We start from the raw sequence: 8,582 nt of genomic DNA, 5'->3' as shown, positions 1-8,582 counted from the left end.
TCCCACAGTTGATTTCTTCAAACCAAGCTGCTTACCTATTGCAGATTCAGTCTTCCCAGCCTGGTGCAGGTCTACAATTTAGTTTCTGGTGTCTTTTGACAGCTCTTTGGTCTTGGCCATAGTGGAGTTTGGAGTGTGACTGTTTGAGGTTGTGGACAGGTGTCTTTTATACTGATAACAAGTTCAAATATGTTCCATTAATACAGGTAACGAGTGGAGGACAGAGGAGCCTCTTAAAGAAGAAGTTACAGGTCTATGAGAGCCAAAAATCTTGCTTGTTTGTAGGTGACCAAATACTTATTTTCCACCATAATTTGCAAATAAATTCATAAAAAATCCTACAATGTGATTTTCTGGATTTTTTAAAATCAGTTTGTCTGTCATAGTTGATGTGTACCTATGATGAAAATTACAGGCCTCTCTCATCTTTTTAAGTGGGAGAACTTGCACAATTGGTGGCTGACTAAATACTTTTTTCCCCCACTGTATGTATGTATACTTAATTCCATTCCCTACTTAGATGTGTGTGTATTGGGTATATGTTGTGAAATTGTTAGATATTACTGTACTGTCGGAGCTAGAAGCACAAGCATTTCGCTACACCCGCAATAACATCTGCTAAACACGTGTAAGTGACAAATACAATTTGATTTGATTTGAGGGCATCATACCCACAGTGCTCAGACTAGTGCTGCAACAACTGGTTCAAGAGAGGCAAATTACTCTTGCCCAGATTAACTATGAGGTTGAGAACTTGTTTTATGGCAAACAAGATATGTCTTCTAAACCTGTGCCACTATTCGAGAGAGTCCTAAGAAAGAATGGCCATCTATCCGGAAGTGCATCAGAAAAATTTACACTTTTCCGTTTACTCCCCCAAATGATTGGTAGTCAAATACAAAATGCCAGTGCTTGGGATCTCTACCTCCTGCTTCAAGAGATATCTGACATCATCTTGGCCCAGTTTTTTTAAGAAGGTCCTAGATTCCATATCTGTCAGAAAAGATCACTGATTTTCAAGCTCTCTTCCAGGAGCTGTTTCCAGGGAAGACAATTCCAAAGATGCACTACCTCATCCATTACCGTAGCCTGCTACTTGCCTATGGACCTTTGATCCACCATGCGATTTGAAACGAAACACCAATATTTCAAGAGGCTCTCAGCAGTTGTGAGAAACAACATAACGAAGACCTTGGCAAAAAGACATCAGCTCAGAAAAGGCTGGAAGCAAACCAACAACTGCCTTGACAACACAACAACACACTGTGAGGACAAGAGACGTTCCACTGCATGCACTTTCAAACTCTGCCCCGTGCAGTATTAAGTGCCAGATTCAGAGACTTTTTTTGTCACCAAGACAAAGTCAATTGCAGTGAACAACGCACAATACAATGTAGGAGACTATCTGGTCATCGACACTGCTCATTCAGAAGAGATCCCTGTGTTCATGGAAGTGTGTGGAATTTACAGTTTCCTTGGTGCTTGTGTGGTAAAGTAGTACTAGCAGCCCGTTTCAACAGCCATCACCACGCATGCATGGTTCAACACAGTCAACAGTGGATTGCTATAAGGCCTTTTGAGGAGATTGATTCCCATGGTTAGATGGATACAGGGATCCAGAGGGAAGAGTGTCCATTCCACTCTGCCACTAGATTGCAATTAGTGAAAATCCATTGATTTATTAACTTAGAAATCACAACACACTTTTGTTTTCACATTTTCATATGCGTTTCCTATTCTGATATGCACTGACCAGAACACTGACATTTTCTTTTTCTTTAGTATCTTTTCCCCCACAGAACACCAAATTGATGGAGAGACATTGATGTCATTGGAACAAAGAATGGTGGAGTAACTCGTTCCAATAATCAAAGATCGAATCAAATTCACAAATTTAATGGAGAATCTAAAAGCTGTAAGACTGTGTATGACTTACCTGCATCATTGATTCTATAACATTGATCCTATTCCAATTATTATTGTTAGTTCCCAGCTGCAGCAAACAGCCCAGCAAAATTACCCAGCATCTGTCCAGCAAAATGACTCAGCAATTGGCCTTCAGCATGACATATCAACTGGCCAGCAACAGGACACATCAATCAGCCAAAGAGTCTGGCCATCTGTGTTTAGACTTCCAGAATTTCCAGTTGTATTAAAAGAAAATCTGATCTCCGTCACCCTACTGTGCCCTTGAAGTGGAAGTCTCAGATTGTGCAGGTGTTGGTCGACTTCATGTGTACCTACACTTGGTGAGTATAGTTATGTAGTATACTGATCTTAGCTTAATGTTAATGATATAAATTCCTCAATTATGAATCATAATGTGTGTGTGTGTGTGTGTCACTCTGAGCCCTTCTCCTGTCTCTGTCCTCCATATTCTCCTCCATACTGTTGTCATAATCACTGCAGCTGATAGCAGAGCACATACTCAACTTTTACATGATGATAATCGACGCCATCAATCAATGTCATTTGTATTACAAACAAAATTGTTAGTCTAAATGTAATGTTGTATGTTTCTCGTTTGCTTTACGTATCCTACTATCCGGCAATACATGGATGTGTGCACAGCGCTCATTCAAAAGTACCCCTCATTGAGAGACCAGACAGGGAAGGGATATGTAAGAATTCCTCAGTTGTCATACTCACATTAATTCACACTAATAAACTGTTGACACCATTGTGCCTACACAGACCATAATGTGCTGGCTTGGATATGTTCTTCTCACATTGTTAAGCCATCACATTTCCAGCAGCATAACAAGACCATCTCTAGTCTGCTCCTCTGTCCTCAGTCCCAATAATCCGTCATGACATTTCTCCACTCCATTTTGAATTTTTTAAGGAGTGATCAATAATAAATACAAAAAATGTCAGCAGCCGCTTGCTCACGTTGCACAAGTACAGGAAATGCAAAACCAAACAGATGACACCAAAAATGAAGACCCGACCAAAATAGCCAAGGTAACTGCATACAAATAATGGCCCATATTCAGTTTGTCAAAGTCGAACCGCTGATCCCGAATCAATTTGTAAGATCATAAGATTGTATGGACAGGTGGGGACCTGATCCTAGATCAGCACTCTGAGATACTTTGTGAATACGGGACATTTTGCCCTTTTCTATAGATCGTGTTTGATCGTTTGATCATGTTTGATGCTGTATGTATCAGTATTTGAGAATATTTATATATTTGATTTTCAGATTGAGACTGGTGAGGATTCCTTCAGTCAGAAGTTACATGTTGAAAAGATGTAGGTGGAGTGCCAAAAATAGAGACAGAACATAAGTTCCCTACAAGACAAAATGAAAAGGACTGAAAAAGAGAGAACTTTTTATGAAACAACAAGGCACCAAGGACATCTTAAAACAGTTCCCAGCACTCCATTTGTCAGCCATTGTGAGTAGACAAAAAGTCTGATAGAAAGAAATGGTAAAAAGCACAACTAATGGAACATAGCCAAGTACTGTCATCTGAATCTAAGATATATTGATGATGCATTATAAACAAATTGACTTTCAGATTTTCTCCGAGATGAGAAGCAAATTCGGTATGGATGTGGACAGAAACGTAATTTCCGGATTTGCCACAATGGCCGACAAAATCAATGCAGAAACGGAGAGGAAGGGTATGGCCATGGAGTTGCTGAATCTCTGGCACTTCTTTCACACACGGAGGTGGCTCACCAAGGTAATTCTTATCCAGCCTTTTTATTACACACCCTCCAAGTTAAGGTCTGAAGATCACGGCAGCCATTTTGCTCCTCCATTACCTCTTCAAAGAATATCCAAGTGGGCTGTATGTCACAGACAGGGTATGTATTTCCCAGCAGACAAATAAATGAATGCAAAGTACTGTGTAAGGTGTACTGTGCTCAGTTGTTAACTTACTGTTTGAAATATGACTTAAGTAACCTTATTTGTAAAAATGTTCCCCCTTCTTACAGTGTGTAAAGTTCCTGTCACCTACCATAAGACTAGAGGGGAATCCCTTTGCGGATGAGAGCCACATCCAACTCTTCCTGGATGGAGAGGAGCTACTCACTGAAGAGCCGGAGGACATCTCCATGGGATTGAGAGTGGCAATGGGGGTCCATTTCCTTTTTAATATTGGGTATGCAGCATCAGGGAAAAGCACTATGCTGTTCATTCAGAAATGTTTTCTGGGAATTGATGAGGGGGGTAAATTACCAACAAATGTTGTACGAATGGCAAACTTTTTGATGTAGAGATGGATAAGGGAGACCAGATATTTCTGTGATTTCTGCAAGTGAGATTTCTGTGTCTTTTAAAGTCAATAAAATAAATTTGTGAGTTTGCCACTCAATGTTATTTGTAATATTATTATTCATAATAGACTACATGGGACATAAAAGGTTCCTACAGGAACCTTAACACCCTAAAAGGTTCTTTGAGGAACCTTTTTAAAAAGTTTGTCAGGGAAAAGGTTCCTGGAAGCACCTTTAGGGGTTCTGCCGATGTTGCAATCTGAGGTACCCCTAAAGGTGCCTCCAGGAACCTTTTCTTTTTAGAGTGCATACTTACATTTTTGCATTTACCTTCCTTTTTTTTTAAGACTGCCAAGCTGTCCTCAATTGGGGGAACCTCTGTCCGGGACAATGTCCTCAGGATTATGGAGCGGTGTGTTTTATAAAAGGTTGTTTTGAATATTACAACATTTATTAGGATTAAGTGAAATATGCCCCTGACTGCCGTGGTGGAGGAGGACACAAAGTATATGAGCAAGTTGCTCTTTTTTGAAGACATCTCTAAGCTAAAACTGCCACAAACATCTTCAACTAGTACCATGGAAATACTTTTAGCCAGCTGATTCCAAAGTTTCTTCAGGAATGTCCTTTCCTAGTTTTCTTTGAAAATCTCAAATTGATGTTGTAATGCACTGATTCTCGTCACTGCAGATCTGACCCATCACACCACTCTTACTAATCATTAATAAAATAAAACAATAAGCCTTTATATACTCTGTGTCCCAGTCTGTCTATGCATGTAATGTCTGTGGGTGAATTATGATACAATTACTGTGATGTAGTCCCGTGTAGCTCAGTTGGTAGAGCATGGCGCTTGCAACGCCGGGGTTGTGGGTTTGATTCCCACGGGGGGCCAGTAGGAAAAATGAATGCACTCACTAACTGTAAGTCGCTCTGGATAAGAGCGTCTGCTAAATGACTAAAATGTAAATGTAGAATATGTTGCAGATTTCAACTTTAATTGGTGACTATGGAAATAGAAATGTAATTAACTTGTTTTCAATATCCAACTTTATCCTCTGCAATACAGTAGGTAATAAGCTGTACTCAGGTGGTCATTACCAGGTTATGATGAGGGGGTCAGAAAAATATGTAATATTCTGGTCAGTAATAATAAAAAAGAAAAACCCTTTTCAACCAGTTTGCGACCAGATTAAGACGTCATAAAAAGATACACTTTCCACATCATAGCAGATACCCATAGACTTCCAGTCATTGTGCTAATGCTAGTTAGCAATTGCATTAGCGCTAGTTAGGAACTTCCTTCAAACTGCACACAGAGACATAAAAATGGTATCCACATGTTCATCTGACTCTGGGGAAGTAGATAAAGGGCCTCATTGCCAAAATCCTGAAGTATCCCTTTTACACCACCCCAGTAAGGCGCTCTGGTCCGGAGAGCAAAGCAAGTCACAGGTCTTGCGCCCGCTCCCTCTGGATGGAAGAAACACCGAAAATCATCACAAGTCCACTTCGAGCTACCTTCATCGATTTAACAGTACCCAACTTAATTTCCACCAAGTCTGAGACTACATATGGATCAGCCAAAAGGCAGGGATCCACTTTCTCCAGAAATGTCACTCCCAATTGGCCCAAATCATCCTTCGCATGACCATTGGGGCGAGGCTCAGACTCAGACGTCTTCACCACACCTGCCACCACAGGTAATTCGTCCTCACTCTTGTTAGGTTCAATTTCTGAGCCATCAGAGACAGCAGAATACGGTTTGTTCTTGGCGCTATTCTTCCTCAACACAGATATTCCCACTGCACTCGGCTCCTCTCCTTCTGTCTCGCTGTCCATAACCACGTCTATCTCTTGACCACACTCTTGCCGCACCTTCATCCGCTGTATTGCTTTCAGGGCACACACTGATGGCCTTTTTTTTTCAAAATCCAACTTCTGTTCCTTAGCCCAATTTACAAGTATGGCTATCTCTGGCCTCTCCATGCTCCTCTTCTATCAAATTAAACATTTAGCAAAACCATCTAGCAAACACATTCGCAATGCCTCGACTTGAGCTCACAAACTCAACAAAGACTATTCCAAGAGAGTGTCGCTGTTCCATTAATCTGGAGGTCGCCCTCTAGTGTTCAGAAATAAAGTTTTGCCAGTTAAAATACTGTAGTTACGAGGAGAGCCTCTACATGACTCTGGTTTCGAGTAATTACCACCACAGAGCGGCATAATACGTTTTACTGCAACTTGGACTAATTCAAACACTTTATCAAGAGAAAATTAGGCCAAAATTAGATGAAACTGTGAAGCTGTGCTGTTGTTAAAAAAATTGCATTTTATTTTATATTCTTTTTCAAAGTATGTTGTACAATTTGCACTTGAATAAACTAAAAGACGTGTTCCTAATATAATGCTCAGTTCAATGATCCCAAAGAAACAAATTAATATTAATATTTCATCATGTCACTTCTAACTCTGATGCTAATGGAGAAATGTATTTTCTTGGTGATCTGAACATTGACTGGTTATCATGTAGTTGTCCTCTCAAGAGGAAGCGTCTTACTGTGACCTAATGCCTGTAACATGACCCAGGTTATCACTCAACCAACTAGAGGTTATACCAATAGTGTTGGATCTGTGACATACACTAATGCTGCAGAGCTTTGCTCCAAAGCAGTATCAGTTCGCATTGGCTGTAGTGACCATAACATTGTGGCAATAATAAGGAAAACCAAAGGCAAGGGCTTAAAGTTATTTATAAGAGATCATACAAAATGTTTTCTCCGGACTCTTTTGTTGAAGATAAAAAAAAATGTATGTTGGTCTGATGTGTATAAGGAGGAGAATCCAGATGCAGCACTTGGAGTATTTTACAAATTATTTTTGTTAATTGTTGACAAGCATGCACCTGTTAAGAAACTAACTGTGAAAACTGTTAGAGCCTCCTGGATCGATGATGAATTGAACAATTGTATTGTTCAAAGATATTATGCCAAAAAAGGTGGCAAACAAGTCAGGCTGATTGGTTGACATACTGTCAATCCCTACCGTGAAGCATGGTGGTGGCAGCATCATCCTATGGGGATGCTTATCAGCAGCCGGGACTGGGAGAATGGTAAGGATAGAGGGAACAATGAATGGAGCCAAATACAGGCAAATCCTTGATGAGAATCCTTGATGAGAGTGCAAACAACTTTAGACTGGGGCAAATATTTACGTTCCAACAGGAAAATGACCACAAGCATACAGCCAAAGCAACGCTGGAATTGCTTCAGAACAAGAATGTGAAAGTCCTTGAGTGGCCGAGCCAAAGTCGAGGCTTGAATCTCATTGAAAATCTGTGGAAAGACTTGATGATTCCTGTTCACCGCCGCTCCCCTTCTAATGTATCAGAGCTTGAGAAAATCTGCAAGAAAGAGAAATCTCCAAATCCAGATGTGCAAAGCTGATACAGACATACCCAAGACAACTCGAAGCTGTAATCACCGCCAAAGGTGCTTCTACAAAGTGTTGACGTAGGCGTGTGAATACTTACAGTACCAGTCAAAAGATTGGACATGCCTACTCATTCCAGGGTTTTTCATTAAACAAATCAAAATATATTTTATATTTGAGATTCTTCAAAGTAGCCACCATTTGCCTTGATGGCAGCTTTGCACACTCTTGGCATTCTCTCAACCAGCTTCATGAGGTAGTCACCTGGAATGCATTTCAATTATAAGGTGTGCCTTGTTAAAAGTTAATTTGTTGAATTTCTTTCCTTCTTAATGTGTTTGAGCCAATCAGTTGTGTTGTGACGAGGTAGGGGTGGTATACAGAAGATAGCCCTATTTGGTAAAAGACCAAGTCCATATTATGGCAAGAACAGCTCAAATACGGAAAGAGAAATGACAGTCCATCATTACTTTAAGACATGAAGGTCAGTCAATCCTGAAATCTTCAAGAACTTAGAACGTTTCTTCAAGTGCAGTCGCAAAAACCATCAAGCGCTATGATGAAACTGGCTCTCATGAGGACCGCCACAGTAAAGGAAGACCCAGAGTTACCTCTGTTGCAGAGGATAAGTTCATTAGAGTTAACTGCACCTCAGATTGCAGCCCAAATAAATGCTTCACAGAGTTCAAGTAACAGACACATCTCAACATCAACTGTTCAGAGGAGACTGCGTGAATCAGGCCTTCATGGTTGAATTGCTTCAAAGAAACCACTACTAAAGGACACCAATAATAAGAAGAGACTCGCTTGGCCCAAGAAACACCAGCAATGGACATTAGACTGGTGGAAATCTGTCCTTTGGTGTGATGAGTCCAGATTTGTGATTTTTGGTTCCAACTGCCGTGTCTTTGTGAGACGCC

The 8,582-nt window shown here is 40.5% G+C and overlaps 1 long non-coding RNA gene across 3 annotated transcripts; it reads left to right on the top strand.

The window, feature by feature from the left end:
• Positions 1–609: 609 nt before the first annotated feature.
• Positions 610–4,955, top strand: LOC121575575. 3 transcript variants are annotated; one of them, XR_006002357.1, is made up of 4 exons: positions 610–2,964; positions 3,206–3,401; positions 3,525–4,115; positions 4,578–4,955. It is a non-coding gene; the product is annotated as an uncharacterized LOC121575575 (long non-coding RNA). The 3 variants fall into 3 exon arrangements; XR_006002358.1 differs by lacking the exon at positions 4,578–4,955 and having other exon boundaries at positions 3,525–3,816; positions 3,949–4,399; XR_006002356.1 differs by lacking the exon at positions 4,578–4,955 and having other exon boundaries at positions 3,525–4,399.
• Positions 4,956–8,582: the final 3,627 nt, after the last annotated feature.

Source organism: Coregonus clupeaformis, chromosome 10 (assembly GCF_020615455.1).
Source record: "Coregonus clupeaformis isolate EN_2021a chromosome 10, ASM2061545v1, whole genome shotgun sequence".
Taxonomy (NCBI): Eukaryota; Metazoa; Chordata; class Actinopteri; order Salmoniformes; family Salmonidae; genus Coregonus; species Coregonus clupeaformis.
This window is presented reverse-complemented; position numbering and strand designations above follow the sequence as displayed.